Source organism: Mustela erminea, chromosome 15 (assembly GCF_009829155.1).
Source record: "Mustela erminea isolate mMusErm1 chromosome 15, mMusErm1.Pri, whole genome shotgun sequence".
In the NCBI taxonomy this organism is placed as follows: Eukaryota; Metazoa; Chordata; class Mammalia; order Carnivora; family Mustelidae; genus Mustela; species Mustela erminea.
The window spans coordinates 31141608-31166583 of NC_045628.1; positions in this window are offsets into that span (position 1 = coordinate 31141608).

Consider the following 24976-nt stretch of genomic DNA (forward strand, 5'->3'; position numbering starts at 1 on the left):
GAGGAAAGAGCTAAGAATGAGATAAAATGAACACAGGCAGGGACAGCAGAACCAACCAGACCCAGTTCAACCTCTGAGTCTGAATCAGGGGCACGCTCATTTTCCTACTCTGCTTCGCAGACTGGAAAACCTGTGATATACCTGTGGTTTCCAGCACAAGTCCGAAAAATAAATGGGTTTCTGGATTAGCTACCTGCTGCTCTGTTGGCCATTGATCTGTACTTCTCGCCTGACAAAATAGTTGACATTTACTGAGAAATGAGCACTGCTAGTTCCTTGTCCATTTGCCACTTCTTCTTTACTCTGATTTGTTGTGGGAGGACAGCAATTTGCTCAATTAAAAAAATGACATTCCTCGATCCCGTTGCAGAGAGGGTGGTTAAAGCACCAAGATCGGGTCAATAAGACGGGAATAAAAGTTGGCTTGGTCTTCCGGGAAAACTTTTAAAAGGGGGCAGGCAGATTCAGTTACCATGGACCTAGTTGTCATTTCATTCTCTATATTCAACCTGAAATAAAGACCCACGGGCTGGAGCATCAGTACCCGTACGAGTTTGAGTTTGAATGACTTTGATTTTGAATGACAATCCCTGAAGGGCTAGTGAAGCAAAAAAGTAGAAAGAGCCATTTCTGTTGATATAATGGAGGTGCCATACCGGATTTCCCACTGCTAGGAAATAAATCTCTGAATATAAATCTAAGGTGTGTTATTGTTTGTTTTTGCAATTCTGTACTCACTGCTGAATCCAACGCCTCTCCTTCTTTTGTTTCCTCTTCTTGTGGCTTTCTTAAGCTTTGTCAACTCTCCTTTGGATTCACTTATTGTTTAATAATCTCATTTCCAAGCTTGTTGGGTTTGATTCTGATTAAGCAAAATTGATTTTGATTAATATTATCAGAGCTTTTGAGATTAATATCTACAACCTGTTTTTCCTCCATTGGTGGATGCTAAACCACTCACATAAATTGCCCTCACCAATTTGTACTCTGGGATTAGGGAGCATTTTTTTTTTTTTTTTTAAGATTTTGTTTATTTATTTGAGAGAGAAAGAGCCAGAGAAGGCATGAGCTGGGGTGCAGGGCTGTGTGGGTGTGTTACAGAGGAAGAGGGAAAAGCAGACTCCCACTTAGCAGGGAGCCTGTCATAGGGCTGGATCTCAGGGCCCTGGGATCATGACCTGAGCTGAAGGCAGACATTTAACTGAGCCTCCAAGGTGCCCCATTTTTTAAAAAGATTTATTCAGGTAGCATTTTTCATCTAATTTGGTAGAAAATGTTGTCCGTAGAAATTTTCCTTTGCTATCCTAGTTGCTCTGTTTTAGTGAGAGTATTTGAGCTGATTAAAATGTCATAGCCTCTCTCATGATCTTGTCTATCCTGGAAGTTTAATTTACATCCTGTCTGATGATAACATACCCCACAAGCAGGGGCTTTTATATATATTGTTTTGTCTCTCCTTCAGAAAACCCTTTGAGGTAAATATTACTATTAGACGTCTTCTCAGATGACAAAATGAAGCCCAGAGAACTTTAGTAATTTGCTCAAAGTCACCAAGATAGAAACTGATGTAACCTATATTTGAAACTGGCTCTGATTAGCTCATTCCTGAGTGCTGGGTTAATCTCTTAAAAATGAATCTGAAAGCACCATTCCACGATTGTGCTCTCACAGGAAGCCTCTGTTGCTGGCCTCAGAAAGGTCACAGAGAACTCCATGACTTTTGACTCTAACTCATGGGATAAAAATACACGTTAAACTAGATGGCTAAAAGGTTTTAGGTGGAGAGGATTCTGGTAAAAGTTTCAAAAAGTAACCAAGTATTTTTATTTGTCGAAGTCTAGGCAGACTCTACTCAGGGCATTGTTCGTCATGCCTAGCCCCAGTTCAGCCCTGCATGTGTATGCATCTTTGTAAATGAACATATGTATCTTTGTAAATGAAGAGAACACCTGCTCATCATACTCTGTCTGATAGTATCATACCTGCTTCACAGCACACTTCAGCCCTCTTTAAAAGGCTAAAAATTCTATTCCCTTTACTTCTCTACATAAGACTTAAAAAATGCTTCTGTCTCTTTCTGTATCCCTTTTTCATGTCTGTGCTCTCCTACCAGAGTCTAACTTTCCTTTTGGCCCCGGCATATGTAAAACATTCTCTTTTTACCTGTGTTCTCTTACTCTTGTTTTCCATGGATGTTCTCTTCTGCTTTGGTGTAAGAGGACAGAGAGACACGGAACACTGGGTTTGAAGAAAGAGAACAGTGGATGGTAGGTAGGAAGCACCGGTTCATGGGACAAGTGGTTTCCATTGAATATCCAAGTCAGTTCCTGCATGGCTGTTTCCTCCATGCCACTGCAGTCTCAGCCCAATTGTTACCTCTTTAGATGAACTTTCCATGATTGCTACAGCTAAATCCAGGAGCCTTCTCCCTATCTCCCCGCCTCTAGGACTCTTTCCACCTGGGCTTTCTTTTATTCTCTTTATACCATTTTTTCTTCATTCTCGGAAATTATTTTATTTGCTAAGCAAATAGAGATGGAACCATGTTTCCTTAATTCTCTCCAGACATGTACAATGGGCTGTAAGGTTAAATAGCCCTCAACTGGATTAAATAATAGTTTTTCTCATATTTTCTGTAGGGTAACCTCTGTCATTTTTTTCTCCTTTTTAACAGATTCTGTTTTCCTTACTAAACTGATAGGGAGCTATCATTTTCTGGACGAAGCCTAATCATATGCCAAATAATGATTATGAATATCCCAAGGTAAGGCAAAGTTTGTTATTACCTCACTTACTCTCTGGTAAGCATAATTTATCTGGTGAACACTTGTTTGTTCAACTCATACTTAGATTATTTCTTTCACATTGAGATCTGGATAGGGCAACCTTATGCATTATCTAGTAATGATTACTGTGAGAAGGTCCACATTAATGCTAAGTTTCACTTAAAGATGTTCTTATCGAAGCATATAGTATGGTGAAACTGGAACTTAAATTTTGAGTTTGCCAGTATTTCTTTTGTAAAATACCTGGGATGTTTTCATTATTCAACTGTGCTAGTTTAAAAAACAGGAATGTCTGCTACAATACGAAGGATGATTTCTCCTCTCAATTTAGGTTATAATTCTGTTTACCTGATATAAGCAATGGTATAGAAATCATTATGTTTTCATTATCTAAATAATCAACTGAGTGTTCATGAACTTGCGTATTTTTATTTATTTGATAGGACCACTAAAAAAACACATTATTTGTTTTGATAATCTCAATTGGTGAAATCAAACCCTTCGTGCACCTAGAAAATTAATGCAAAATGCCTTTAAGAACTTTAATATATGTTATTCTAAAATTAGCTTTTACTGTATTACTTTTATAATGTCAGTCTTAGAAAGTCCCTTTCCAATGTCATGGTGAACTGGCTTTTTAAACAAAGCAACCCACTACAAACATTACAAAAGTTTCATGAAATACATTTTTTAAAACAGTTTTTAAAGTATTGAAGAGCTGACAATGGAGTAAGGCGTTATCAAGCCCAAATCTAAGTGAAAGTGGGACATGGACAGGTAAGCAGGGTTTTGTGACTGCTTTCGTGCTGAGGGCATGCTGCCAAATCTTATGCTTGAACTGAAATTTTGATGGTATTTTGGGCATGAAGAAAAGACTCTCTGACACCGAACCCAGCTGGCTAGAGTGCAGGTTAGGAAGACATTATCACTGGGAGGTTGAAATCACTAGAAATACTTCGATGGATACATAGCCCAAACATATCTCTTAGTCTCCCCCCCGCCCCATAACCTCTCAAGCTACAATGAAGCAAAGCACCATATGTGGGAATTCAGTACAAACAACAGAAACTGAAACAGACACAAAGACTTCAATATTGGAAGCATTAAAAAAAGATAAAACAAATATTCTCACTACATTCAAAAACTAAAATCAGGCAACAAGCATGTATCTATGAGAAAAAAAAATACACTTTTTTAAAAATAGAAATTCTAGAAATGAAAACTATACCTAATATTAAAAATAAAATGGTTAAGGGGTACCTGGGTGGCTCAGTGGGTTAAAGCCTCTGCCTTTGGCTCAGGTCATGATCCCAGGGTCCTGGGATCGAGCCCCACATCGGGCGCTCTGCTCAGTGGGAAGCCTGCTTCCCTCTCTCTTTGCCTGCTTCTCTGTCTACTTGTGATCTGTCTCTCTGTCAAATAAATAAATTTTTTAAAAAAGGTTAAATATATCAGCCATTTTGAAATATCTAAAAAGAAAATTCATGAGCTCGATGGTAAGTCAGAAAACCCAGAATGTCACATAGTGAGGTGAGGGGGCAGAATACAAATAAAGTTAAAATAAATAGTGTTCAGTACACATATAAACATAGTTTCAGAAGGATGAATAATTCCAAAGATTGAAGAATCCTAATGAATCCCAAGGAATTGCTTCAGAAGAAAAATTATTCCAGATGCAAGGGAGGAAATGAAGCAAGGAGTAATGATTAAAGAAAGCAGTTAGTGTTGGATTCGTCTTGATATACCTTGGTTGTATATAGGAATACTAATTGTGTCTCATGGGATTAAAAAGAGAGAAATAAAATTTCCTAATCATGTTAAGTTAGGAAGCAGACAAAGGAATTCTAGTAGTTCAGACCCAAGAAGCATATATCAAATCAGAGTAGATGTACAAGACATTGTTTAGAGGAAATACGATGAAGGATAAGGAGAGGAGAGCTAAGAAGGTGAGAACAGTCAGGCCACAATCCAGGTCTCCCACGTGAGGGAAGAGAGAAGGAAGAAGAAGCATTGGGTAGAAAGAGGACCAGACTGCAGCACAGGTCTTAAAATATTTCCTCCAGGCCAGTGGGGAGTTCTCAAGTAAAATTTGTCCATCAGAAAAAATCTGCATTGGGCAAGAACGGGTGACACTAGAGCCCTCACCGTGGTCATTCTGGGGAAAGCATGAGAGGAACCTAGGGAAAGCATGGACTTGGCACAAAATTGGTAAAGGATCCTGAGAGGCAGTATTTGGGGCCCAGAGTCAACTATGCCCACGATGTCAGAAGACCTGAGAAACATTTCTATGACTGCTACAGGAGTTAAATTTTTTAATATTTTTGTATTTTGGAGGAAGAAGATAAAAATATGAATGAGTGTAGAATTCAATAGGTTAAGTATGGACATTGTAATTTCTAGGGTATCCACTAAAGTAATAAAAACAAGTATATTACTTCCAAACCAACAGAGGAGGGACAATGGAGAAGTGAAAAAGGATTTCAGAAGAAGAGAAGAAAAAGGAAAGGAATGAACAAAATAAGGCAAATGGAGTAAGTAGAATCCATAAATAATATGGTTATATAAAAATATATATCACTTTTATGTTAACCATAAGGAACTAAATGCTCCAGTTAAAAGCAATGATTGTCAAAATGAATCTAAAAAAAAAAAAAAAAAACCCACAACTATATACTTTATAAGAAACACATCTAACCTCTAAGCTGGATTTTACTGCTCTTGAAATTCTTACTTCTTTCAAAAAATTCTTTTACCATTTTATTTATCTGAGAATGAATGTGGAAATACCTAAATTTCACAGAAAAAAAGTCAATTTAGAATTGAAATTTATCAGAAGATATATGCAGAACACCAGCAACTTTTCTTTTGTCAGTTTGGATGGGTAGGGAAAGGTCAGATACCCTGAATTTTCATTATAAAACAATAATAATATTTAAACTGTTTTTTTTTTTGAAGAGAAATTGAGACAACTTATAACTGTAGACATATTTAATTAGATGATTAAAATTAAAACAAATGTTAAACACTTTATTTGGTGACAATGGATATAGTAAAACCAAATCATTGTTATGTCATTATTGTGATTAATAATAGTCACCTGAATAAGCAATAAAGAGAAATATGAAGAATTATTTATATATATTTTCCTTTTTACAATAAAAGGGAGCATAACCTTTCTTTAGGAGTGACAGACTTTCAAAATGGTTTTTTGGTGGTTTTTTTTTTTGCATGAATAATGGTTGCATATTCAAGAAATACAAATAATTTGATGGAACGTGTCTATTAAAGATGCATCTTCATCTTTACCAGAAGATGAAGAAATGATCTTAATACATTTTTCTTAACAGATCAATGGGTTCTTTGAGATGCACTCAAGCAAATGTTGATGTACATTTCAATCAGCCCAATTCCATTTTCATGGCACAGCAAGGAAAGTTTAATAAATTCCACAAGCAAACTTTTGTTTTGTTTTTGTTTGTTTTCAGTTTTATTATTTTATTTTTATTTGAGTAAACTTGACCCATGTTATATTAGCTTCAGGTGTATACTATAGTAATTTGAGAACTATATATACATTATTCTGCAAGCAAACTTTAGTACTCTACAAGCACACCTTCAATTATAAATATAATCATTGTCTTCTTTTAATATTTGTTCCGAAATATTAAAAACTCAGCTTCAAAGCAAGATTTACTTCTGATTCTTCTTAGGATGGCTTTCCCCATTGTTGTGGATGGTCACTACCTGGGCTGGCAGTTGACCACACTGATGCTTGTGTTATGCCTAAACTTGACACTCTTTCCATCAATAAAGCCAAGTATGCAGAAGAGCTAATAGATATTTACACATTCCTTATTAGCAAGAAGCAGGTTTTGAAATCTTTCTTCAATGTGAAGCTTTAAATGGATATTCTGTTCTATTAAGAAAGGTTGTATATAAAAATCTTGAATGTGCAGCATTTTTCAGTTGTATCCTATTTCCTAATGTCTATATGTAGTGGGGAACTTTGTTAGAAACTATGTTAGAAACTTTCAGGTAATATTTTTTTTATTCCCTTGACCAACTGTTCTTATGCTTCTGCTTGCTTCTGGTAGATGAAGCCCGACAGCATAGTTCTCTCCCTTCTCCTTCGCCCCCTCCCCCTTCCCCTCCACCTCCTCTTCCTCCCTCCCTCCCCTCTTCCCTTCCTCTCATGCTCTCTTCCTCTCTGTCTCTGTATATTTCCTCTACAGATCCTGGCAGAGCAAAGCAAAGAAAGCTTTAAAGACTACGGATTTGTTTTTCTATTAGGGAGATGAAAGAAATTCTGACTCTTCATGATATAAAATTTTAGGAAAAGTAATTTCATTAAACCTTTTGTGATGGTGCATTCCTTTTAAAAGAGAAAAGACTCTCAAATGACACTTGGTGATGTGATGACAGCTGAGGGAGATGTCATCGTGATTCTGAGGGCTTTCCATGTCAATGAGGCTGTTCTAGGATTCCAACTGATATTTAGTTTTTAAAGCTCCCTTTTGTTGAAAGGGTACAGCTTTTTTTTTTTTTTTTAACAATATTAAAACCCCATTAGCTCTCCAAAGAGATAGTTGTAAGTTATCTAATCCATCTGATAGGTCATAAGATCCTTTTGGTCATTTTAGAGAACACTGAACAGTATAATATCTGACCATGAAGCAGACAGTGGCCATGGTGGAACTTAAAAGAATTGGGATTATTTAAAGAAGAGACAAGGACTTAACCCACTGGCTCAGTGGATAAAGCCTCTGCCTTTGGGGCACCTGGGTGGCTCAGTGGGTTAAAGCCTCTGCCTTCAGCTCAGGTCATGGATCCCAGGATCCTGGGATCGAGTCCTGCATTGGGCTCTCTGCTCAGCAGGGAGCCTCCTTCCCCTTCTCTCTCTGCCTGCCTCTCTGCCTACCTGTGATCTCTGTCAAATAAATAAACAAAATCTTTAATAAAAAAATAAATAAATAAAGTAGAGGCAAGGGTTATTAATTTAAATTAAACTAGATACTCCATATGAAGTGGTTAGAATATAGTTTGTTCATGGGAATAACATACACTTGTTCTCTAACCTTTTCATAGAAGATTTAGTTTCCTCTCATGGTTTGGTAAGAGAGGGGTATATGCCACCACTTATTTATCTGCTCAGCTCTATCTATTTCTTTTGGTTGGTGAATATCACTACTGCTGCCGTTGCGTCTCCCAGATGGGACCCACAGAAACTTTCTGCCTTCGTTGACCAGTCCTGTATCAAACCACTGCTTCACGGTGGGGTAAGGACCCAAGGACAGGAGGCTTTTCAGAGGACCAGGTGGAGCCTCTGACACTTTTGTGCACAACTCTATAATCAGTCCCCAATGCCCTGTGGAGGTGGCTCTGCCATTTTGACAAAATAATCTAAAACCTGACTTTGCTTTGGAATTACAAGTGCCAATTATGGAAAACAGACTTAAATGATATGACTCAGGCTCCTTTCTTGGTTAGATGATTTTGACTTGCACATTTTGTACTGTCTTTTTATGTTTCCGTCAGTTGAACAATCCACACACTTTTCATAGAAATATTTGATTTGGAAACATCAGTAATATCACAAAATCTTGAGCATATTTGTTTTAGTTCTTGGCTTAAATCTCACTCTGCCCGTTGAGCTTCTTCTTGTGACATATCTGAGAATTCTGCAGGAACATCGATTATGTGTGTGCCTCGAGGAGAGTCCTTCCAAAGTGACTGGGTGTCCATTTTCACTCATTTAACTAAGCACATCTTCATTAGCCCATAAATAGTGACTGTTCTCTGTGGTTTGAAAGATAATTTATATCTATTATATGAAGATAATTTATATTTTTTTAAACATTGTATCGCACATTTCTATTCTTAAAAATTGCCTCCGCTGACACATTTTCCAGGAATTTTTGAATTAGTAGTGTTTCTGACGAAATGAACAATAACAATCATAATGAAAATAATACCACTTTCACAAACTTAGCTTCTTTATACTAATTTCATGCCCTTTTCATATCACTTTCACTCATCAATTTGCAGTAACGTTTTGACTGAGCATTTTTAAAGGCTAATATTAATTACATAATCCCTTTTAAAATTTCTTTCTTTAATAATTGTTTTTACAGTTTAAAAGCACGGTTGGTAATTTGCTTCCTTTCTAGGTTGATGTTTCAATAATTTAGAAAACTGTGTAATTGTTGTCTTTGTCTCTGGACTGAGGGAAGATTCATGTGACGGTGGGTTCTGTATATATCAATTCAGTTTCATCCCTTGCCTTTGTGGATTTGTTTGAAGACAGTTTGAGCTAGTGTGGAGAGCCACATTTAGGCTCAGTAATACTTTGTCTTCCTTAAGTGATCAATTTCAGCTAAATTATTGCTGCTTTAAAAGGTGGACTTATGCCTTTTCAGGTTGTCAATGACTGATTGTAAACATCGAGGGCTTTTTCAGACTGTCGCATATCAACCTGACATTTCCTGCCTTAGTCTGCAGGTTCTGATTTTGCTTCAAAAACATTCATAGGAAAAAAAAAAAAAGAAAGTTTTTAAGTTTATAGAATCATACTTCTTTGCTTTCCCCTTTAATTTTGTTTTAAAAGACCTATTCACTACTTTTGGATTTGGTCAAGAAATCTGATACCCATTCAGGCTTACTAGTAACTACTGTCCTCCTATTTCATATTATACCATCTTCATGGGCGATGATCATTGCTAATTCATTTTTTGTACTTCCAAAGTGTTAGTACTGCCAAGTAACAAGTGGCCAAATAAGTACACTTGTTTGTATTATCTGTGTAAGCCATTATATGCTTAACCCACAGTTTCCTCTATAAAGAAATCTGTGAGGGCAAGGACAGAGTGTTTCATAAATTGTCTGGTATCTCACCACATATTAAGTACTTGATGAGTGTGTATTAAATAAACGAGTGTTGTGATTTAGTCTTAGGTTTTTGTTACTTCAAGTTCCTGTTAGCATTGCCTTGCATTCTTATAGCTGGATACCCACGACTAACTCAGTAAATTTTGCTAAAAGGTATCATTGCTTGGCATATTCACAATTTGTTGTTTTTACTGAAAATTAAAGAACTGAAGGGAGAAAAGATGGTTTAAGATATAATATTGTGGCTCTACCTCTCTTTATGATTGGTAGGTTGACAACTCTTGCTCTGGACAACGTTTGTGTTCCCTCGAAATTCATGTTGAAATCCTCAACCCCAATATGATGGTATTAGGAAGTGGGACCTTTTAGATGTAATCAGGGTGGAGGGTAGAGCCCTCCAGAGGGAGATTAGTGCCCTTGTAGGGACACAAGACAGCTTGTATCATCTCTGTCTATTCTCCATCATGTGAGGATACAATGAGAGATGCCATTCCCAAGCCAGGAAGAGAGCTCTCACCAGACACCAGATTTGAAGCCACCTTGATCTTGGACTTCCTAGTCTCTAGAACTATGAGAAACAATTGTTTGTTGTTTAAACCACCTGGTCTATGGTATTCTGTTATAGTAACCTGAGTTAAGACATCCCTCCATCCTCTGTAAATTCAAACTAACCTTTGAATAACTAACTGTCCTCTGCATTCAAACTAACCTCCTTCTTCATACCAGGTAGCTATAAGGAAGGCAGTGGTTCCTATCTACAAAGTGTCCTAACTAAGTTCAAGGTCAGTGGCTGTTGTGTGTGTGTTTTGTTTTGTTTTTGTTTTTTAAGATTTTAGTTTGGTTTTAAACAGCTGTATTTATAAACATTTCTAGAGACTAGGGCCCAAATGGCTTACGTCTGGAGCCCAGATAGCGACATTCCATCTTGTATTTAAGGAGGCCATTCACCCCCTCCCTCCCCACACAGCATGGTACAGCTTAGGGACATAGAACAGGCATTGGTAAAAAGCTTCCCCAGGAACACACACAGAGCAGTGATAGGATATCTTAACTAATGGGGTAGAGTCAGAGAACAGGGGTAGATTTGTTCTTAAGCACATGTGTCTCGGGACCCTGTGGATATCCCAGCACTCCTGAGACAATTTTGAAGATAAAGTCTAAAGTCTTGTTGGCAGGAAGGAGTTATTGGACACTGATATTAAAGGCCAGGGGCATATAGATCAAAACAGGACCAGTGATAGAGTAATTCACTGGTATTCACTGGTATTTACTGAATCAATCTCCAAAATGACTGAGAAAGACAGCCAGATCTTATCAAGAAAGCAGAATGACATAGTGTTCAGATACTTAATACAAAGCATCCAATACTCAGTACTTCTTCCAATAAGAAACTCTTTGTTAGACTGTATGTTGTAACACACATACGAACACACTCACACAGATAATCTTTTAAAACATTCAGATGTAATGGAATATAAAAATAGGAAAACATTCATGGATGAGAATTGCTCAGAGTTTTGTTCAAAAAAGAACTTGAAAAAGTATTAAAATAATTAAGTTCACGAACACGAGGATAAGAAGTTGCAGAAGAACAATTTGAATTTATCTGGGAGAGGAGCCATGTTAATTACATGTCCTCTGAATAAGTTAGTATGATTCAGAAACCCTAAAGAAATCTAAAGGAATCTGATTAGCTGGACTTTTAAATTTTGTAGCTTTTATATATTTACTATTAAAGCCAACCAACTCTGTGGAACAACAGAAAATCACATTAGCATTGTTTGCATCATGGCTGCTTTCAGTAATTGAAAAATTATTTATTGAGCACCTACTATGTGCCTGATATTGTTTTATGAATTGAGGGTATCTCAGAGAGCAAAAGAGACAAATATCCTTGTCCCTACGACATTTACATTCTAACAGAGGAAGAGAAAATCAATGATAAACAATAAAGCTAAAATCTATATAAACCATACATCTTTTAAAAAGTGACAAATGCTGTAAGAAAAATGAAAGCAGGGTAAGGGGATCAGTTTGTCACATAGCCTCTTGAGGTTTTGTTTAAGCAAAGAATGGGGGGAGGCGGGAGGGAGTGATGCTGAGGAATAAATCTTGTATGAGAACAACAACAACAAAAAAAGCAAAGAATTGAAGAAACAGAGTTTGATGCATTAAGTTCAAGTAGTTAAGTAAACTCCAAAGATAATACATAGGGGCCAAAAGATCCTCGTATTATAACAGCAAATTTCACCCTACTATTACAGACATATTATAGTTTAAAAAGCAAAGTAAATATTTTCATCACGCATCCTTCTTGAATCATTTATGCAATGATGGCTATTCCTCAGTATGCAAAGAAAATGGTTTCACCTTGTGGAGAATCTCCTCTCATTTCTCTTGGATAGCATTTGCTAATCCAAAAATATGAACGGGCCTAAACTTTTCAGATAGGTTTTAGTCAAGAATGTGTGATTGGGGATGATTATACAGCAAAACCAAAATAATCCCCCGTTCAAAAAATAAAGATTATTTAATCTCAAGTTCAGAAGCTCTGATAGGAAGGATAAAGCTTCCCATTACTTGTGAAGTGAAAGATAAATCCTCTTCTACCACTAAAAAAAAGAAAAATAATAAGATTTCAGTGTGCCAGGTTACCAGGTTAAATAAATGCAGAAGACTGTACATTTATTGAGGAATTTGAGCTGGTCTAACCTTCATTTACTTTGCTCTGTGTTCCCTCATCTGAAGTTCAGAACTCACATTATCGATCATCAAGGTTACTGAAAAGTATTCGTTCATTCTCTCAAGTATGACAAAGGCAGTCAGTTATCTTATAGGGAGGTTTGGTTTCTGGTGTCCCTGCTAGTCCTTTCCCTGCCTCTCTTTTCCATTCACATGCTTTTAGGCACAATTCTTTAGACTGACCTTGTCAGATGCACAAAGGCATATCCTCATCCAAGTGGGTATTTCATGGACGAATTCCCAGGTCTGTGTTAGTAGAGGTAATAATAATGTTAAAGTGACTCCACAACATACGAGTTGTCAAGCTTTAAGCCAAGATAGTCACATAAAGAAACAACATGTCCTATGTCTGATGACTCATGTTCCACATCAGCAGAGAAGAAGGTCTTCAAAGATGTCTATTTCCAAAGTCACCCTTGGGAGATTTAGAACTTTGATGGAGCAGCAGGCATGCTTTGGAGAGGTGGAAATTCAACTGGCTCAGGAATCGGTAGTCATGAGAGCCATCCCCAGTCTTCTTGCCATCACACTGTGGGTGCTGAAGGCACTGTGTTGCCCTGAGGTCAGTGAACAGATAATTGTTTTCTTGGCATGTAGCGTCTATATCATAACCTGGGTATCATAGCTTATTGCAAGCAGAGTTTCCCAGGATTAAGCCAGATGTGTAACGTGAGCCAGAGGTAGGCCTTGAGGACCTGTATCTTCCTGTGCATTTATTTCTAGGACACTAATTTAGTTTTGGTAAAGCCCTTCAAATCCAGAAGGCTCCTAAAAAGTTAGAGCCATATCTGGACTTCCATCCTAGTGACACTAGAATATTTTCCCTATCTTATTTACCTGCCCCAATCTGTAACAGTTCATAGTCTCCCCAAATATCCTTAAGTGATACAACAGATAAAATGTAAGATTATTGTTTCACTAGGTGGTCAGACTGTGCTGCAGAATAGAATATCATATAAGTATAGTGAGGGTCCAAAGGCAGGTAAGGTTCCATCCAGGGAGAAGATGCGTGTACAATTCAAGGCCACTGAGAGCAGAAAACATGCACAGCAAACTAGAGCAGTGCAACCTTCATTTATAGCACAGGGAGGGAGGGAGCATGCACAGGACCCAGGCCCTTGCAATGCATAGGTGTCCTGTGGCTAACACCCTTTCCACAGCTGGGAAGTGTGGACAGTGTGGAGCCAGCATGGAAGCCCACTTTATGGCACAGTTCAAGGACCCCAACCTTTTCTTGTGGGGTGTGAAATACAAAAAGTCAGAGGCATACTTAAGGACAACTGACATACACATAGCTAAGCAGTTCCAAGAAAAGCTCGTAAGTGTCTGATGAAGAGGGAACGGGGAAGCACTGGTTGAACTCTGACTCTCTGTCAACAATGTCATTTGTGAGCTTGCCAGCACGTCCTGTACTGGAATAAGCATAACACTTTTCCTGGAACACAGGGCAGGCAGCAGGCTCTGCTTGTACCCTTCCCTCACAATTATTAATTGAACTTACTGTGTTTTAAATTTTCTGCTACTCCCCGCCCCGCAAACTTCAAGAAAGAAGATCAAGAAATAGCCACAAGTTTATTAGAAACTTAGAAGCCCAAGCATGGACCCCTGGCAATATATGTCAAATGCTAAATACAGTATCTGATACTCATAAATACTCCATAAATGTAAAACTATCACATTTATGAGACTTTCTGATAAGGGGAAAAGCAAATGTAGTGATGTTAGTCATCTCTGTATTGCAATCTCTGTAGGCTGATAGCTTGCTTTTTTGAAGGAGTTTGAATTCATTTGTAAGGGGAAAATAAGTTGCCTGTGTGGTATTTTACTATAAAATACTGCATTAGAACTAACTATATTTGTCTCATTCTGTTCCTGATGCTGCACATAACTCATATGATTCCAAGCATTTCTTTATTTCTAATTTAATGTTTTATTATGAATAATTTCAAGCATATATAAAACTAGAGAGAATTGTGATGTATCTCTAGGTACCCATTACTATGCTTCCACAATTATTAACTCACAAGTCTTGTTTCGTCTGTATCTCTACCTTCTCTTCCAGGCACAAATTATTTTAAGGAAAATATTTGTATCATATAATTTCATCATAAATATTTTAGTACATATTTCATGTTCCTACTTGCTCTTTAAAATCTCAACCGCCATATTATTATCACAGTTAAAAATCAGTTAAAAAAACAACAGAGAATTCTAGTTATGGCCCCATAATGAATTGGCAAATCCTTTTTGCAATCAGTCAATCAAACAAATATAAAACTGAACAAAATTGCTGAAAACAATGATTTCGAGTGATGGACATCAAACAAATGCAGACCACAAATTGAGAAGCATTTACTCTTTCACAACCACTAGAGCTTAAATAAGGTCAGCAGGAGTATGTGCTCTCGCCTATTGAACTTATCCTCTTCCTAGTGCTTGGTCTTTAAGAATAATTACAGCTTTCAAGGGGTGCCTGGGTGGCTCAGTGGTTTAAGCCTCTGCCTTCGGCTCAGGTCGTGATCTCAGGGTCCTGGGATCGAGCCCCACATCGGGCTCTCTGCTTGGCATGGAGCCTGCTTCCTTCTCTCTCTCTGTCTGCCTCTCTGCCTACTTGTGATCTCTGTCAAATAAATAAATAAAATCTTAAAAAAAAAAAAAAAGAATTACAGCTTTCAAGAAATTTGCTGCGAGGGAAAGGGGGCTATATTTGAAGCCTGGGCTTTGTCAACTAAATGTGGTGAATGTTAGGCAATGAATTAGGAAAACATAGCATTGGTCAACGAGGTTATGGTCCCAAGAGATCCTGAAAAAAAATGAGAGAGCCATGGAAGTGCTGAGAACAACTCTTCATATATCCCCGGCAGACTGGACAATTATACACGTTGGTGGGGGAGATCCCAGAGAGCCCGGCGAAAGATAAGAGCCAAGATAAACTTAAGAACTGGATGAAAAGTTTAATGTACTCTCCAGACTCCACAGAGATTAATATAGAGAGAGTGGAGGGCTATGGGTATCAGGTGTTTAAACAGAAACGCTGCCCAAATCATGAGCTGACCACTTGGCTATGCAGACAGAAGGTTGGACCATAAAAAACCAGGCTTAAAAAAAATAGAAATAAGAATTTTAAAAAATTATGTAGATACATCAGTCGTCAAATACTGGAAGAGAGACAGAATCTAAAGGTTAAGTACATACAAGAAGGAAGGAAGGAAGGAAGGAAGACTAGGGATGAGGGGGGTAGGGGAGGAAAGGGAGGCAGGGAGGGAGGGAGAAAGGAGAAACATTAAACTTAAAAAAAAAATTAACAACACCCAAACAAACCAAGAATGTAGGATTACTAAAATATTATCTAAAATGTCTGGTTTTCAATAAGGCATTATGAGACATGCAACAGGACAGCAAAGAGAGTAGTTGATACAAATTAACTATGCATGAGCCTAGAGGCTGGACGTAGCCGATGAAGCAGCCATTTTAAATATGTTCAAAGGAAATTATGGTGACAATGGCTTAACAAATAGGAAATCTCAGTAGGGGAGGATAAACTACAAAAAAGAAATAGGGGCGCCTGGGTGGCTCAGTAGTTTAAAGCCTCTGCCTTTGGGGGCGCCTGCATGGCTCAGTGGGTTAAGCCTCTGCCTTCACCTCAGGTCATGATCTCAGGGTCCTGGGATGGAGCCCCGCATTGGGCTCTCTGCTCAGCAGGGAACCTGCCTCTCCCCTTCTCTCTTTGCCTGCCTCTCTGCCTACCTGTGATCTGTGTCTGTCAAATAAATAAATAAAATCTTTAAGGCCTCTGCCTTTGGCTCAGGTCATGATCCCAGGGTCCTAGGATCGAGCCCCACATTGGGCTCTCTGCTTAGCAGGGAGCATGCTTCCTCCTCTCTCTCTCTCTGCCTGCCTCTCTGCCTACTTGTGATCTCTACCTGTCAAATAAATAAATAAAATCTTAAAAAATAACAAAGAATCAAATAGAAATTTTAGAGTTGAAAAGCAACGGTAATTTCAATAAATGGTCTCAACAGCAGTTTTGAGATGCTGGAAAAAAAAAAAGAATAATAAACTTGAAGACCAATCCATAGAAGTTAACTAATTTAAAGAACAAACAGGAAAAAAAAATGTTAGGGAAAATGAGCAGTCTCACAGTCCCATGGGGTATCATCACACACACCAACATATGGATAGTAGAAGTCCCAGATAGACAGGAGACAGAAAGGAGTGGAAATAATGTCCAAAAACTTCCCAAATTTGTTGAAAATTATTAATAGATATAACTAAAAGCTCAACAAATTCCAAGGAAGATAAACAAAAGAGATCTGCACATTCACTAACTATAGTCTGTTTTTCTTTAAAGCCAAAGAAGAAAGGAAAATATTGAAATCAGAAAGAGAAAAATGAGTCCTGTATATGAGAACAGGCATCGCTCATTTTTTAAATGGGAAATGTTATAAAGGTAAATACTCCTTATCAACTACCAGGTTATTCTGTGAGATCATTCTTATGGGAATAAAAAAATTCCCAGTACCACCACCACCACTACAACTATTTTCTAAATAATGAATTGGTTCCTCCAGTGAGTTTCTTTATTTTCCCTTCTTTATAGTCAATTCCACTTTTGACTCTTTCAAGAGTGATTAACATAGGTCTTACCTTTTTTTCCATTTTCTCTCTCTTTTTTTAAAAATTTTATTTCTTTTCAGTGTAACAGTATTCATTGTTTTTGCACCACACCCAGTGCTCCATGCAATCCATGCCCTCTATAATACCCACCACCTGGTACCCCAACCTCCCACCCCCCCACCACTTCAAACCCCTCAGATTGTTTTTCAGAGTCCATGGTCTCTCATTGTTCACCTCCCCTTCCAATTTCCCTCAACTCCCTTCTCCTCTCCATCTCCCCTTGTCCTCCATGCTATTTGTTATGCTCCACAAATAAGTGAAACCCTATGATAATTGACTCTCTCTGCTTGACTTCACTCAGCATAATCTCTTCCAGTCCTGTCCATGTTGATACAAAAGTTGGGTATTCATCCTTTCTGATGGAGGCATAATACTCCATAGTATATATGAACCACATCTCCCTTATCCATTCGTCCATTGAAGGGCATCTTGGCTCTTTCCACAGTTTGGCGACAAACAGGAAAAAATATACAGTGGAAAAAAGACAGTCTCTTCAATAAATGGTGCTGGGAAAACTGGACAGCTATATGTAGAAGAATGAAACTTGACCATTCTCATACACCGTACACAAAGATAAACTCAAAATGGATAAAAGACCTCAAAGTGAGACAGGAATCCATCAGAATCTTAGAGGAAAACATAGGTAGTAACCTCTTCGATATCAGCCACAGCAACTTCTTTCAAGATATGTCTCCAAAGGCAAAGGAAACAAAAGTGAAGATGAACTTTTGGGACTTCATCAAGATCAAAAGCTTCTGCACAGCAAAGGAAACAGTCACCAAAACAAAGAGGCAACCCACGGAATGGGAGAAGATATTTTCAAATGACAGTACAGACAAAAAGTTGATATCCAGGATCTACAAAGAACTCCTCAAACTCAACACACACAAAACAGACAATCATATTAAAAAATGGGCAGAAGATATGCACAGACACTTCTCCAATGAAGGCATACAAATGGCTATCAGACACTTGAAAAAATGTTCATCATCACTAGCCATCAGGGAGATTCAAATTAAAACCACATTGGGATACCACCTTACACCAGTTAGAATGGCCAAAATTAGCAAGACAGGAAACAACATGTGTTGGAGAGGATGTGGAGAAAGGGGAACCCTCTTACACTGTTGGTGGGAATGCAAGTTGGTGCAGCCACTTTGGAAAACAGTGTGGAGATTCCTCAAGAAATTAAAAAGAGAGCTTCCCTATGACCCTGCCATTGCACTACTGGGTATTTACCCCAAAGATACAGATGTAGTGAAAAGAAGGGCCATCTGTACTCCAATGTTTATAGCAGCAATGATCCTACCTCTTTTTAAATTTTTCATTAGTTCTCATAAATGTCTTTTTTCATTCTGTCCTCTAATTAGTTTTTGTTTGTATTTAAAAGGTTATGCATTCTTGTCTGATGATTTTATAACACATTTTTATTTTAAGTAGGCTTCACGCTCAGCAGGGAGTCCAACACAGGGCTTGAGCTCACAACCTTGAGATCCTAAGAGTTGGATCCTTACCCAACTGAGGTACCAGGGCACTCCCATACTGCTTTATTTTAAAATCTCGTATTATCACAGTAATTTTACCATTGATTATTTTGAGTTTCCTTATATTAATCATATCTTTGGAAAACTTGGAGTCCTACGTCTTCCAAACAACTTCCCTCACTCCCTCACAGATTTTGTGCTTTCTAAAGAACATGTTCTCAATAAAATAATATCCATCCAAATCTCAGGCTTTGTTTCTAAGGAATCTGCCCTTTTCAAATCTTCCTGTCCTCTCTTCACCTCATAGTCAGGTTTTGTTTCTAGTTTATATTATTCTTTCATTGCTTGTACTATTATTATTTTTTTAATTTTCTTTTAGTTCTTTATAAAATATTAGATTGCTGTTTTCACCTGTTAAAGGACATTCTTTCTGGATTGCCTTCATTATCTGTCATGTGGATTATTCTGTTTCTTAGTTGTTGTTGTTGTTTTTTTCCTAAAGTAACTTTGTTATGAGATTCAACAGCAATATTTGACTTTGTTGATTTTTACCTGAAATAACTCGGTTTTGGTTTTGTTTCTTTGTTTTTTGTTTGTTTGTTTGTTTGTTTGTTGTTGTTTGTTTTTCTTTGGCAATCTTAGTATAGGAAGAGTGAACCAGAAGAGTTTTCTTAGCCTCAAAGCTCTTAAAATTTCTCTTTTGATGTGTTCAAAAGGTAACAAGATCATGACCCTACACCTTCTGATTTCTGCTGATCTCTCTTCTCCCAATTTTAAGTAAAACATTTTCTCTGTTATTTCTCTATTCTACTTTTTGAAGTTTCTTCAGAGTATGGATTCTACTATTAGCATTTCCTTCCTTCCTTCCTTCCTTCCTTCCTTCCTTTCTTTTTCTTTTTTGGTGCTGTTCTATTCTAGAAAGGGAGCTTCAGTTTATTTACTGTTTCAGGACCCAGATAACTTCAGTGCTATCTGACTTCTTGTGGAGCCTTAAAATCAGTTGTGAATGAATGACTATCCACCTTGCTCTGAGTTTCAGTTACTGAAACTGATTTGGACCGCTAAGGTTTCCAGTGGGCAGTTGTTCATGATAGAGGGTTCTTTGGTTTTCAGAGTGGTTGTAATTACATTGCCTTCTCCTTGATTCCTCCTTCTCAATTTCTGATTCTTGTGGGTTTTGTTGCTGTCAGTGGTTTGTCTCCATCTGTTCAAATTTGGGGTTTTGTGGGGATTTATTTTGCCTAACTTTGCTGTAGATATTGACTCTAGGTTTTTGTTTTCTGTTCTAAGTGCTGTCTGTTTTTAGGAACAATTTATGTAGATTTAAAAACTGTACAACCACAGCAACCCTCTTTCCAGATAGATACAGATTTGGCCAATTTTATTAAGTGTTTAAGGTTAAGCATGTAAAACACAACAGCAAAAAAATGAAAAACACAAAACAAACTCCAGACTTCTGGTAGACTGAGTTAATCATTTGGATTGCCCATTTGGATTTCATTGATTAGCTCTGCTGCATTGTAATAGATTTATGAACTGCCTGGCTTATGACTTGATAAGAACAGGCAATTTCCAGAATGTTTAATGAATTAATGCTCAACACCCTTAGCCTCGTGAAGATTTTCTTTCAAAACTTTATGGCATGCAAAATTAATGCTTTAGGCATGAAAGGAGGCTAGAATTGTAGCTAGAAAAGAAAAATGCATACAACTCAAGTTCATTCAAATGTGGTTGGATTTCTCTAACACCCAGAAGTCTTGGCTTCCTTCCCTGCATTAGTTTCCCTGCATTAGTTATACAGTCATTTTATTGAACATGTTTCTGAGAAGCTTCTTAAAATTTTGTTTGAGATTGGGTCCCTTGGTAGGTTAGGAAGTGGAAGCAAGCATTAGTCTAGGTAAGGTGAATTCTGTAAAGTCTTTTGTTATAATCCTCTAATTCTGTAAAGGAAGATATAAGAATTATACTTATTTAGGTTCAGATATTCATATTGTCTGTGTTTAGACTCAGATTTGAGTTTAAAAGCACTTTCAGTAAGAGTTCAACTTGTTTTAATGTCAAGTTACTAATGATCTCTTATTCTCTAATAAGACAAAGTCCTTAAGCCAATAACAAATTAAACCATTCTATGCAGATTGGGTGTTCTGAGGATATAGGCCTCTACCAGTAATATGGGGATCTTGGAGTAAAAAGACCAATAGGAGGCAGACACTGCATGCTCAGATTAGTGGTGTTTTATAAAGTGGGGTCAGGTCATTTTCTTTGAACGATGCTCTGAGAACCAATTCTACTCTTCCAATTCCTTTCTAGTCCCCATCTTCACTATAAAACATAAATCTGCAAACTTTTATTTTAGAGGCCATATAGTATATATTTTAAACTCTGCAAGCCAAGTACCTGTCACAATTATTCAGCTCTTCTGTTGTGTTGAGAAGGTAACCATACACAAAATGTAAAAGAATGGCTATGACTATGTTCCAATAAAATTATTTTTACAAAAGCAGGCAGTAGTCAGCTATGATTTGCAAGGCCGTTAGTCAACTTTTGCCCTAGAACAAGATCATATTGAGGGTGAGGCTAAGTCATGTCATGACACAAAAGGAACATTTAATACAAAGTCCATTACTGACAACTTCCATCTTAAGACGGGAAATGCCATGGACATAAGGATAGTCTATTTTGGGACCAAATACAGGGAGATGGAATTGAAGGTTGCTGATGGGAGTAGGAGGAAGGTATTTCTGTAGTTTTCCTCTCTGTACTACAATTAAATAAAATTCTTTTATTTTTCATCTTTGTGTTGTGAAATGAATCTGCATGGGTGGGTATATTAGAGAGAAATGTGAAGATTCTTCTGGCTAGTTCACAAATAACACATCCTACATTGGAATACCAAAGGAAATTGCTTCAAGTACATTCCATGATAGAGATACAAGAGAAAACAAGACTCAGGATCATTTTTGGTAATTTTTATGCCTGAGACATCCAGGATATCTTGCGAACTCAATCCATATATGGGCCTGGTAAATAGATTTTGATTCTGGAACACCTAGTCAAGGAAATAAAAGAAGTGATGGAAGATCAATTTTAAAACAATTATAATTTATCTAGATTGAGATTAAGGGCCTAATTATTAAATTTAGGACTAGTCCACTTATTTGGTATATGCATTTCCACCTTACAGTTGGGAATATCTATTATAATGAATAAGAAATATTTGCTTCTATAAATAAGACATATGATAGAAGTTCAGTCAACAGAAAATAAGATAGCACTTGTTGGGACATGTATTACTTTGCTAGAGCTACTATAACAAAATAGCATGGACTGGGAAGCTTCAACAACACACATGTATTTTCTTACAGCTCTAGAGGCTAGAAGTCAAAGCACAAGGTGTTAGTAAGTTTAGTTTCTCCAGAGACCTCTCTCCTTGGCTTACAAATAGCCATCTTCTCACTGTGTCCTCATATGGCTTTTTTTCTGTATACTCACACCTCAGGTGTTTCTTTCTTTTAAGGACACCAATTGTATTGGATTAGGGCCCAGTCCTAACTACCTCATTTAATCTTAATTTCTTCTTTAAAGGCCCTATCTCTCATACAGTTCCATTGGGGATTTGAGTTTCAACATACGAATTTGTAGGGAACACAAATCAGTCCATACCAGAGCACATGGCATATAGAAGTTGAAAATGCTTGTGCTGACAAAATTTTAATTATTGGACCAAAAGTCTAGCATTATTGAAATGGTAATTAAGATTGTAGATTACATAGACAGGTAGAGAAATATTTCTTCATGAATGACCACTAATAAGCAAGTAGCTTCATAACAGTTTTATGTTGACATTTTTTCAAATTGATTATCTTGACTAATAATGTATTATTTTCATGAAATAACATGTTAATTCCAGTACATTGTCTTGAAAAGAGCCAACATTGCATAAAACTAAAAATAGAACAGAAGATTTCAAACTTATAATTAAAAGTTGGAAATTTAAGTAATGTAGTATATGAAGTAAATGTGTTGCAAAATTTTTATGAATAAGTTTTGGAAAATACTTTATTATCCCTGTCCGAACTAACGTTGCAATTTTTTCCTCTAGGAACAGAAAGGCTTCCAGGCTAGATAAATTGATTGCCAATTTCTCTTTGAGAACCCTCGATCCAAACCACTGACCCTCTCTTCTGCCTTTGTAGTAGGGAATGGCATTTCTTCTGCAACAAAAGTAGAAATTGAACATTCTGTGCAGCTGTAGAGATTAGACAAGACAACATAACATGCATTAGCTTTCAAAAGCAAAGAGCATTATTGATCATGTCCTATGATAAAGCCAAACTTTATGTAGTTTTTTTGAGTTAAAGACAGGATCTTATTTACATGAAGTCTATAAAATTTTTATACACGTGGATTATTATTTAAACTACATTTTCATTCCACTTAAAGCTTTCAGAAATCTGAATGTGAGTTGTATAATCTTCTGAAAAAGTAAGAAAAAATGTGAAATATTTTAAGAATGTTCTTCCTTTTGAAGTTCCTTTCAATTCTCAAACAATTAAGACTTATAAAGAGAAATCAGAAGTATAGTTTCTTATCTGCTGTCACACATTGTTTTGAAAAATTCACCATTTTTCTAAGATGACAAACAGTACAGAAGTACTTCAGTTTTAAAGGAAAATACACAGTTTTATTTGGAAGTTCTTTGTACTTAACATGTGCTAATTTTTTTTTTAGAGAAATAATAATTTCTAATCTAAAAAGCAAATTCAGCAAACCATTTAATTCCCCAGCCACCTGTGTATCTGAAATACTCATTTGATACCGCTTCCAATATTGCAATATATACTGAAATTTTTGAGAAAGAGCTCCAGTGTCTGTTAACATGCAGTCCAACCTGTTTTTATAAACCACAGTTTCCTCAAAATACTGCCAATTTCTTTGCAGATATCTAAATACCATTATTGAAAGAATTATTAATGCTGACAGAATTTTGGAGTTCCACTAGCTGACAAAACCTCATCCAAATTAACTCTAAGTGGTGATCATGATAGTGCACAAATAAAGTTTCCATCTCTCTTCCTAAACTTTGGGGAAGCTATTAAACGTTCCACTCAGGTTCTAAGCACTATTATATTTCTGCCTGCTCAATTATGTTAAAATAAACTCAGATGCGCTGCAGATAAATTTTTATAACTCTGGAGGTGTCTGGGTGGCTCAGTTGGTTAAGCAAACACTCTTCAGCTCAGGATATTATCTCGTGGGTCCAGAGATTGAGCCCCACGGTGGGCTCGCCACTCAGCAGGGAGTCTGGTTCTCTCCCTCTTCCTCCTCCCCTGTCCCCTCCCTCTCTCTAAAAATAAATAAATAAATCTTTAAAAAATTTATGACTCTGTTTAGATTGTTCTGTTCTCTCTCCAATAAAATTAAAGTTGAAACACTATCTTTAATTAAGACAAACTCTGAGGTTTTATGAGAACATCTTATACTGATTGACAGCCATACCACTGTTGCCCCTTGTTTGTTACATTACATTCTGTTGAGTTAATGGAAACAATGATTCACACATTCTGCATCATTTTGGATATTATTATTTTTGTGCCTATAGGATCATTCAAATCTGTCTGTGAGCTCATAAATAAAAATACAGTTTTCTTACCTTTCTGGTTTCCAACAACAGAAAAGAAATGCTTTTCTTTACAAATGAAATAGTCTCATCATACTCCTTCAGCAGTAAATACTATTTCCCAACAAATAAATAGTTTCAACTCTGAATTTCAGGTTTCTTCCATTTCCTTCAATATGTTTTTTGCAGTAAGATCATTTATCTGCAACAGTTCCACCACAAAATTCATTTTGACTCCAAAGGCAACAGTTTCAAATATATATTACTTTTACATGTGTTCTAATTTTCTAGAATTTTTTTTATTAGAAGATTCTGGTTTGTTTTATTTCCAGATAATTATAGATGCCTGGAAAGTACAGCACAGTTACAAACAAGGTAGACAAAGTGTCTAAATATTAAAGAAAAGAGAAAATCAAACATAAAGTATTTCTAAGATATATAGTGTGGAAATGAATAAGTAGGTTTACATGGATGTGATTTTGCAATTAAAACATCATTGATAGTTGTGTTATTGTTCATTTTTGTTTGCTTTTGTGATTTTCTTTCTTTCTTTTTAAAAAAATTTATTTGAGAGAGGGAGAGAATGAGAGAGAAAGCATGAACAGGGAGAGGGAGAAGCAGACTCCCTGCTAAATGGGGAGCCCGACACAGGGCTTGATCCCAGGACACTGGGATCATGACCTAAGCCAAAGGCAAATGTTCAACTGACTGAGCCATCCAGGCACCCCTGTGATTTTATTTTCTATCTTCATAAAGTATTTATCTATTTTTCATGCCACAGA